The sequence below is a fragment of the Hyperoodon ampullatus genome (assembly GCF_949752795.1).
Source record: "Hyperoodon ampullatus genome assembly, chromosome: 3".
NCBI lineage: Eukaryota > Metazoa > Chordata > Mammalia > Artiodactyla > Ziphiidae > Hyperoodon > Hyperoodon ampullatus.
Window position 1 is genome coordinate 151,342,824 of NC_136916.1, and position 9,590 is coordinate 151,352,413.

Sequence of the window (9,590 nt, forward strand, 5' to 3'; positions counted from 1 at the left end):
AAATAATCTCTACGTCCATCCATGTTGCTGAAAATGGCACTATTTCATTCTTTTTATGGCTAAGTAATATTCCATTGTATGTATGTATCACATCTTTATCCATTCATCTGGCAATGGACATTTACGTTGCTTCCATGTCTTGGCTATTGTAAATAGTGCTGCTATGAACATTGGGGTGCATGTATCTTTTTGATTTAGAGCTTTTGTCTTTTCCAGATATATGCCCAGGAGTGGGATTGCAAGACCATATAGTAACTCTATTTTTGGTTTCTTTAGGAACCTCCATACTGTTCTCCATAGTGGCTGCACCAATTTACATTCCCACCAACAGTAGAGGAGGAGTCCCTTTTCTCCAGAGGTTTTCTGAATTTGGGGAAATGGTTTCAATAAGATTTTGTTTTGTTTTGTTTTGTTTGCTGTACCCGGGCCTCTCACTGCTGTGACCTCTCCCGTTGAGGAGCACAGGCTCCGGACGCGCAGGCTCAGCGGCCATGGCTCACGGGCCCAGCCGCTCCACGGCATGTGGGATCTTCCCGGACCGGGGCACGAACCCGTGTCCCCTGCATCGGCAGGCGGACTCTCGACCACTGTGCCACCAGGGAAGCCCTCAATAAGATTTTTAACCTTTCTCTCAACTTTCTTTTACCCAGGCCTGCAATAAGAGCAAGTGGACCCAAAGCTTTATTCTCTGGTGAATAGCTTTTTGAATCTATTTTGTCATTTTGCAGGATTTAAAAAAACAAAGGAAGGATCCCAGTTACATAATTCTTTTTTACTGTGTGACTGTTTTTAACCTTTGAGTATCTGAAACTCAAAATGTACTTGATGGGAAATGTATCAAGATATTGTGAGTTCATTTGCAGAGACAAGCAGATTTCTGTTTATGTAGTGGTAAATAGTTTATATGGTTTTAAATAAAACATATTTATGGTCAAAGTTTACTGCTGCAATGACAAAAAGGAAGTAGAAGTAATGTTCTGAGCAAGCATGAAGATAAAATTGATTTATTAATGATATTTCATTATTAATACCAACTCCTTATGGTATAATCCATAGTTTTGAGTAAAAGGACTACTCTGCTGGATTATGAGATATGTTTAAGGATTAGATGCCAATTACAGTCACATCAACAAAACTGGTAGAGACTGTGGCAGATGAAGAAGAATCCTAGTTTGCAGAGCTGTGGAGATGTGGAAATCTGAAAAGAAATGAAAAAAACCTACAAGAACAAAAGTTGGATATGTTATGAATATACACTTTTTTCTTCAGTAAAAATTTTACTTTTTCCTATTTTTAGGAATTGATTAAATTACCTTTTTCTAAGTGAAATTTATTTCTTATTTCAAAATTTAAAACAGGCACATTATAGAACAATCAGAAAACAGACAAGCAAAATGAACCTTGTATCAGTCGGCTCAGGTTGCAAGTAATAAAATACCATAGACTGGGTGCTTAACAGAAGTTTGTTTTCTCACAGTTCTGGAGGCTGGAAATCCAAGATCAGGGAGCAGACAGGGTTGGTTTTTGGTGAGGCCTCTGTTCTTGTCTTGCAGATGACCACTTTCTCATTGTGTCCTCACGTGGCCTTTCCTTTCTGCACACCAGTCCTGGTGTCTGTTCCTATAGGACACCAGTCCCATTGGGTTAGGGCCCCACTCTTATGGCCTCATTTAACCTTAATTACCTCCTTGAAGACCCCGTCTCCAAATACAGTCACACTGGGGCTTGGGGCTTCAACATATGAATTTTGAGGGGACACAATTCAGTCCATAAAAAACATTTAAAACCTCCTAATATCCTTTTTTTTAAATTGCATGTAACGTTTATATATTTATTTTTTATAAATTTATTTATTTATGGCTGCGTTGGGTCTTGGTTGCTGCATGCGGGCTTTCTCAAGTTGCAGCGAGCAGGGGCTACTCTTTGTTGCGGTGCGCGGGATTCTCATTGTGGTGGCTTCTCGTTGCGGAGCACGGGCTCTAGGCGCATGGGCTCAGTAGTTGTGGCTTGCGGGGTCTAGAGCTCAGGCTCAGTAGTTGTGGCGCATGGGTTTAGTTGTTCTGCGGCATGTGGGATCTTCCCAGACCAGGGATCGAACCTGTGTCCCCTGCATTGGCAGGAGGATTCTTAACCACTGCACCACCAGGGAACCCCCTCATAATATCCTTAATAATACCAATTCTCTGTTGTTGACATTTGGGTTTTCTTTTCGCTGTTAAAACTTTGAACAAATATCTCTGTGCATATGCCTGATTATTTCTTCAGGATGAAGTCCTAGAAGTGGAACTGCTGGGTCACAGAGGTGCAAAAGTTTTTAAAGCTTTAAAATTGCTAACAGCCTGCGGAAAGGCTGTATCAATTACAAACAGCAGTGTATGTATGCGTCCCCACTTCTCCATACCCCTAGCAACTCTGGACATTTTTACAGTTTTTGGCTAATTTGATAGTTGGGGGTAAAAAGACACCTCGGTTATGTAAAATCAGCATTTCATGCTTCAGCCGCCTCAGGCTGCCTGAAGGGGCTGGGAGAAGCTAACTGAAGAAATGCAGCCGTGTCTGGGTATCCTCAGTCGGACAACTAGGTAAATTACAGCAGGGAGTCAAGAGAACGGGAAGGGCAATCTGCAAAGGAAGGGAATTTTTAAAGTTCCTTTCTGGGGTGTGGCAGTTGTTACAGGGAGGTTTCAAAGTTTTAAACTTTAAGCCGGTACGTCACTTCAGATTAGCTGAAATTACTTTCACAAGGGAAAAAGACATCTCCCAACCACTCCGCGAGGTTATGCTCTCGACCACTCTGCGCCACCCATTGCTGCGCTTGCAGTCCCTGGGAAGCTTGCGACCGCGGAGCGGGAAGACCCCGGCGTACGCCGCGCGGTCCCACAATGCCCTGCTTGCGCCACACTGAGGGCGGAGAGAAAAGACCGCTGCCGGGGTAGGGCTCCAAGGAGAGCTCCAAGAGGTGCGCATGCGCACTGACCCCGGCGGGCCCTAGCAACCAGAGCAGTGACAGTAGCAACCGCCGGAATGGTGAGTACCCTCCAGGCCTCGGAGCCAAAGCTGAGAGAAGATTGGAAGTGGAAAAGGGTAACTGGAGGGTTGAGGATGGCGGAGGTCCTCAAACAGCGGAAGGGAGCCGGTAGCGGATGCTGGCTCGGTATAGATTCTGAGGCCTGAGGCGAAAGAGAAGCCCTGGCACCGGGTGGTGTGGGGCTGATTGGAGGTTGGGTTAATCTCTGCCGGAGACTCTGGCAGAGAAAAGGGAGGGCAAAGAGCAGAGGGCAAAAAGCAAAGAGCGGAGTAGAGTGGGAAAGGTGATGGAAGGGGGAGTGTGAATAAGGATATCTTTTTACATGGAAGTAATCCGCCCCCCCACCCCGGCGAGATAGAAGGTGAGGTTGGTTACGAGAGGACTGTGTGTAACACTGATTGCCGCAGTATTTGTAACCTGTGATACGTCCAGGTTGCCCTCTGAATGACTGTCAGTTCAGTTATTAGTAACATTGTAACATTTTAAAACCCTCTCTAACACAGCATATTAGGGTAGTGTTTCTCAAATGTCAGCATGCATGAGTATGATTTTGGCCTAAGTTGGAGTGCAGATTATGAATGTTTAATTAATTGGGGGGGATTCAGGAATGTGCATTTCAAATGATTCTAAAATTGGAGGGCTCCCACAACACTTTGAGAAATACCGCTATCTTAGACTTGAAATCTGCCGGCGGGCTATCTAATCAAAGCTCTTTATGAAGTAATGGTTTTACCTAGTGATGCTCCTCAACTCCTACATAAAGTGAGCACTCTCTTGCTTACATACTTGGTAGATCCAACTAGTAGTTGAAAAAGGGATGTTGTTGGTTAGTTACAGACCCAGCCAAAGCTATTTAGCAAAGTATGTGATTGTCCTGCCTGATGGAAATTTTTTTTTTGATGTTGGGGATAGGAGTTTATTAATTTATTTATTATTATTTTTGCTGTGTTGAGTCTTCGTTTCTGTGAGAGGGCTTTCTCTAGTTGTGGCAAGCGGGGGCCACTCTTCATTGCGGTGCGCGGGCCTCTCACTATCGCGGCCTCTCTTGTTGCGGAGCACAGGCTCCAGACGCACAGGCTCAGTAGTTGTGGCTCACGGGCCTAGTTGCTCCGTGGCATGTGGGATCCTCCCAGGCCAGGGCTCGAACCCGTGTCCCCTGCATTAGGGGGCAGATTCTCAACCACTGCGCCACCAGGGAAGCCCCTGATGGAAATATTTATAAAGAATAAGTTTAAGTAGTTTTCTTCATTTTGTGATTCCATTGCTATATAAGTGGGCAGAAACTGAGCCCAGGAAATTGAAATGATGAGGAAATCATGCCTGACCTCAACCACGAGATTAAATGCTACTCTTTTTTTTTTTTAATAAATTTATTTGTTTTATGGCTTTTCTCTAGTTGTGGGGAGCGGGAGCTTTCTCTTCCTTACGGTGTGCAGGCTTCTCACTGCGGTGGCTTCTCTTGTTGTGGAACATGGGCTCTAGGCGCACGGGCTTCAGTAGTTGTGGCTCGCTGGCTCTAGAGTGCAGGCTCAGTAGTTGTGGCTTGCGGGCTCTAGAGTGCGGGCTCAGTAGTTGTGGTGCATGGGCTTAGTTGCTCTGTGGCATGTGGGATCTTCCCGGACCAGGGCTCAAACCCGTGTCCCCTGCATTGGCACGGATTCTTAACCACTGTGCCACCAGGGAAGTCCCTAAATCCTACTCTTTTAAAAGCAGTTTTCCCCTCTGCCTTCCTTACTTTATTCCACAGGCATTTAGCTGAAAACCAAGGAAAGTAAAAAATTCTTGGACCTAAATTTATATTTAGGTGAAGAAATAACTAGCCTTAAATAATTCTGCAAGTATGAATGAGAATTATTGAAAATCTTCAAATAGAGAATCAGAATTAGTAATTAGATGAAGCTAGCTGAGGCTGCAAACTTGTAGTTCTGGGGCCCTCTAGAAATACAGTCCCACATAGTTGTTTTGTTTTTTGTTTTTTGTTTTTTGGCTGTGTTGGGTGTTCGTTTCTGTGCGAGGGCTTTGTCTAGTTGTGGCAAGCGGGGGCCACTGTTCATCGCGGTGCACGGGCCTCTCACTATCGTGACCTCTCTTGTTGCAGAGCACAGGCTCCAGTCACGCAGGCTCAGTAGTTGTGGCTCACGGGCCTAGTTGCTCCGCGGCATGTGGGATCTTCCCAGACCAGGGTTCGAACCCGTGTCCTCTTCATTGGCAGGCAGATTCTCAACCACTGTGCCACCAGGGAAGCCCCCCCACATCGTTTTTTAACTTAAAAAAATTAGCTTCCAGTGTCTTAAAAATGATCATATTTTACATCAAAATGCAGATTTCTGGCTTCTCTGAAAAATCAGAAATACCATATTTCACTATCGGACACATCTTTTTTCATATTTTTGTACTACTGAAATATGATGGTGTGATATAATTGGCAGCATCTTTTCTTTCTTAATGGTACATAAAATAAGGGTGTTACTTTCAATTAACAGAGTTTTCATATTTGGAGAAATGTGATATTAGGGTAACTCTTGTTCCAAGTCCACCTGCCAAGTTTTCTAGAACCAAGTAGAGGTTATCCTCTTTACATGGCCAGCTTTACACATTAATGATGTCTATTGGTCCTTTAGGCATTTCAGATTTTGACTCCCACTAGTTCCACTGTAGGGGAACTAGTGACCTTATAAACCAATTTATAGATAACTGGATTGCTTCCAACTTGGAAGTGTTCTTATAGGTGTCTTTTTTTGGACCCACGCAAAGATTTCTGTGGGAAGTATATCCAGGAATGACACTGTGGGGTCCTAGAGTCTATGAGTACTTAATTTCTCTAGGCACTGTCAGATTGCTTTCCAGAATGGCTATACTAGTTCTTACTTACTTCAGTAATGCATGAGAGTTCCTATTTCTCTACATTCTCACTAACTTTCTAACTTTTGCCAATTTGAGGATGTATTTTAGTATCCCATTGTTTTACTCTGCATTTCTCTGATTTTCATTGAGTTCAAATACCTCACTATTAGTCATCTGGCTTTCAGTTTCTGTGAATTTTCTGTTTACATTTTTTACCAACTTTTCCCTTTTTTGGTTGTTTGGTTTTGAATTTTAGGAGTTCCTTGTATATTCTAGATAGTAGTCCTTTGTTGTTTTTACATTGAAAATATCATCTCTTAATTTTTCTAAGTTGTCAACAGAGTTCTTCATTTGCTATACTCTATCTGTTCTAGTATTTGTTAGTTTATTCTATTGTGTTTTCTACACAGATGATCATCTGCACATAGTGTTTTATTTCCTCCTTTAATCATTCCAATTTGTACTTCTTTTTATTGTAATATTGATAAAGATCTCTTGTACTATGTTAAACAGTAGCAGTGATAGTAGATAGGCATCCTTGATGTGTTTGGGATCTTAGAGAGAATACTTTTTTCTTTTTTATTGATGTATAGTTGATTTACAATGTTGTGTTTTCTGGTGTACAGCAAAGTGATTCAGTTATACATATTTAAATATATATATTTTTCATATTCTTTTCCATTATAGCTTATTACAAAATATCGAATATAGTTCCCTGTCTATACAGTAGGACCTTGTTGTTTATATATATTTTTTTGCTATTTGAATTATCAATTTTTTTAATTTATTTTTTTATTGAAGTATAATTGATTCACAATGTTGGGTTATTTCAAGTGTACAGCAAAGTGATTCAGTCATATATATATATTTATATTCTTGTTCATATTCTTTTCCATTATAGCTTATTACAAAATATTGAATATAGTTCCCTGTGCTATACAGTAGGTCCTTGTTGTTTATCTGGTTTTTGTTTTGTTTTGCGGTACGCGGGCCTCTCACCGTTGTGGCCTCTCCCCGTTGTGGCCTCTCCCGTTGCGGAGCACAGGCTCCGGACGCGCAGGCTCAGCGGCCATGGCTCACGGGCCCAGCCGCCCCGCGGCATGTGGGATCCTCCCGGACCGGGGCACAAACCCGTGTCCCCTGCATCGGCAGGTGGACTCTCAACCACAGCGCCACCAGGGAAGCCCCTGCCCATTTTTTGATTGTGTTGTTTGAGTTTTTTTGTTTGTTTGTTTTGTTTTGTTCATTACTGAGTTGTATGAGCTATTTGTATATTTTGGAAATTAGCCCTTGTCAGTCACATCATTTACAAATATTTTCTCCCAGTCCATAGGTTGTCTTTTCATTTTATTTATGGTTTCCTTTGCTGTGCAAAGCTTTTAAGTTTGATTAGGTCCCTTTTGTTTATTTTTGCTTTCATTTCTATTGCCTTGGGAGACTGACCTAAGAAAACATTGCTACAATTCATGTCAGAGAATGTTTTGCCTATGTTCTCTTCTAGGAGTTTGAGAATGCTTTTCATGTTGCATTCCCATTTTGGCCCACGTTGACCACGTTTTTTAAAATAAATCCTCCATACACATATACACACATCCTGATACTCTTTACCAAGCTCAGCTTTTTCTTTTTCCTTAGTAATTGTCACCTTCTAATATACTATATGATTTATATCTATTTATTTATTATATTATTTACCATCTGTCTCCCGCCAATAGATGTAAATTCCATGAAGGCAGGGATCTTTGTTTTGTACACTGATATATCCTCAGCAAGTGAAAGAATGTTTGGTACATAGGAGGTAATCAATAAATATTTTCTGAAATGAATGAATTGCTCCCTTAAGTGTGGTGTTTGTTGAAGCTTTTTGATGTGTAGCTTTTATCAAGTAAGAAATTTCACTTTAACCCTTAGTTGAGAGCTTTTAATATCATCTGTAAAACTTTATCAACTGCTCTTTCTGCACTTACTGAAATAAATGTGATTTTCTCCCTTTAATCCCTTAATAAGTGATTTATATTTATAGACTTTTCTGTTGTTAAACAATCCTTATGATCCTGGCATAAGCCATTTTTGGTCATGATCATTATACACCATTGGCTTTGGAGATCTAATGTTGTATCTAGGATTTTCAAATCTGTTTTGAAAAGTAAAGAGGGCTCCTTATCTGGTTATGGCATCAAGGTTATTCTGGCCTCGTAAAATAAGTTGGAAACTTTCCCTCTTTTTTCTGATTTCTGAAACAACTTGTATAACAAGTAATATCTGTTCCCTGAAAGCTTGGTAGAACTTGTAATTTATCTAGGCTTGGGGTTTTAGGGGAGGAGGGTGAGGGTAAATCTCTGATTATCTTTTTTTTTTTTTTTTTTTTTTTTTTTTGCGGTACGCGGGCCTCTCACTGCTGTGGCCTCTCCCATTGTGGAGCACAGGCTCCGGACGCACAGGCTCAGCAGCCATGGCTCACGGGCCCAGCCGCTCTGCGGCATGTGGGATCTTCCAGGACTGGGGCACGAACCCGTGTCCCCTGCATCGGCAGGCGGACTCTGAGCCACTGCGCCACCAGGGAAGCCCTGATTATCTTTTTAATGTTTTAAATAGTAATTAGTCTATTCAAATTTTCTGATTCTTCTTGTGAGTTTTGGCACTTTTGTTTTTTCTAGAAATGCATACTTTGTCTAGGTTTTCAAACTTATTACCATATATTTGCTTATAATATTTTATTTTTAAAATCTCTGTGATGGGACTTCCTTGGTGGCACAGGGGTTAAGTATCTGCCTGCCATAGCTGGGGACCCAGGTTCGAGACCTGGTCTGAGAAGATCCCACATGCTGCGAAGCAACTAAACCCGTGCGCCACAACTACTGAGGCTGTGCTCTAGAGCCCGTGAGCCCACATGCCACAACTACTGAAGCCCGCGTGCCTAGAGCCCGTGCTCCACAACAAGAGTAGCCACCGCGATGAGAAGCCCGCACACTGCAATGATGTGTAGCCCCCGCTCGCCACAACTAGAGAAAGCCCGCGTGCAGCAATGAAGACCCAATGCAGTAAAAAATAAATAAATAAATAAATAAAATCTCTGTGATATCTGTTATTTCCCCTTATTTATTCTATATTTTAAATTTGTATGTCTCTCTTTTTAGCTCAGTTGAGCTTGCCAGAGACTTCAGAACCCACTTTTAGTTTAGTTAATCTTTTTTCCTCTCGTTCTGTTTTTCATTGATTTCTTCCTTTGTATCTCCTTCTGCCTTCATGATGTACTTTTTCAAACATCTTGAATGCTTAACTTATTTGTTTTCTATCTCTTGTTCTCTCTATATTTTTAAAATTTATTTTATTCAAGTATAGTTGATTTACAATGTTGCGTTAACTTCTGCCATACAGCAAAGTGATTCATTTATATATATATATGTGTGTGTGTGTATATATATATATATATACACACATATATATATACACAACACATATATATATACACATTCTTTTTCATATTCTTTTCCATTATGGTTTATCATAGGGTATTGAATATCATTCCCTGTTCTTATTTTCTTTTTATTTTATTTAATTTATTTATTTTTGGCTGTGTTGGGTCTTCGTTGCTGTGTGCAGGCTTTCTCTAGTTGCGGCGAGTGGGGGCTACTCTTTGTTGTGGTGCACAGGCTTCTAATTGCAGTGGCTTCTCTTGTTGCGGAGCATGGGCTCTAGGCGCGCAGGCTTCAGTAGT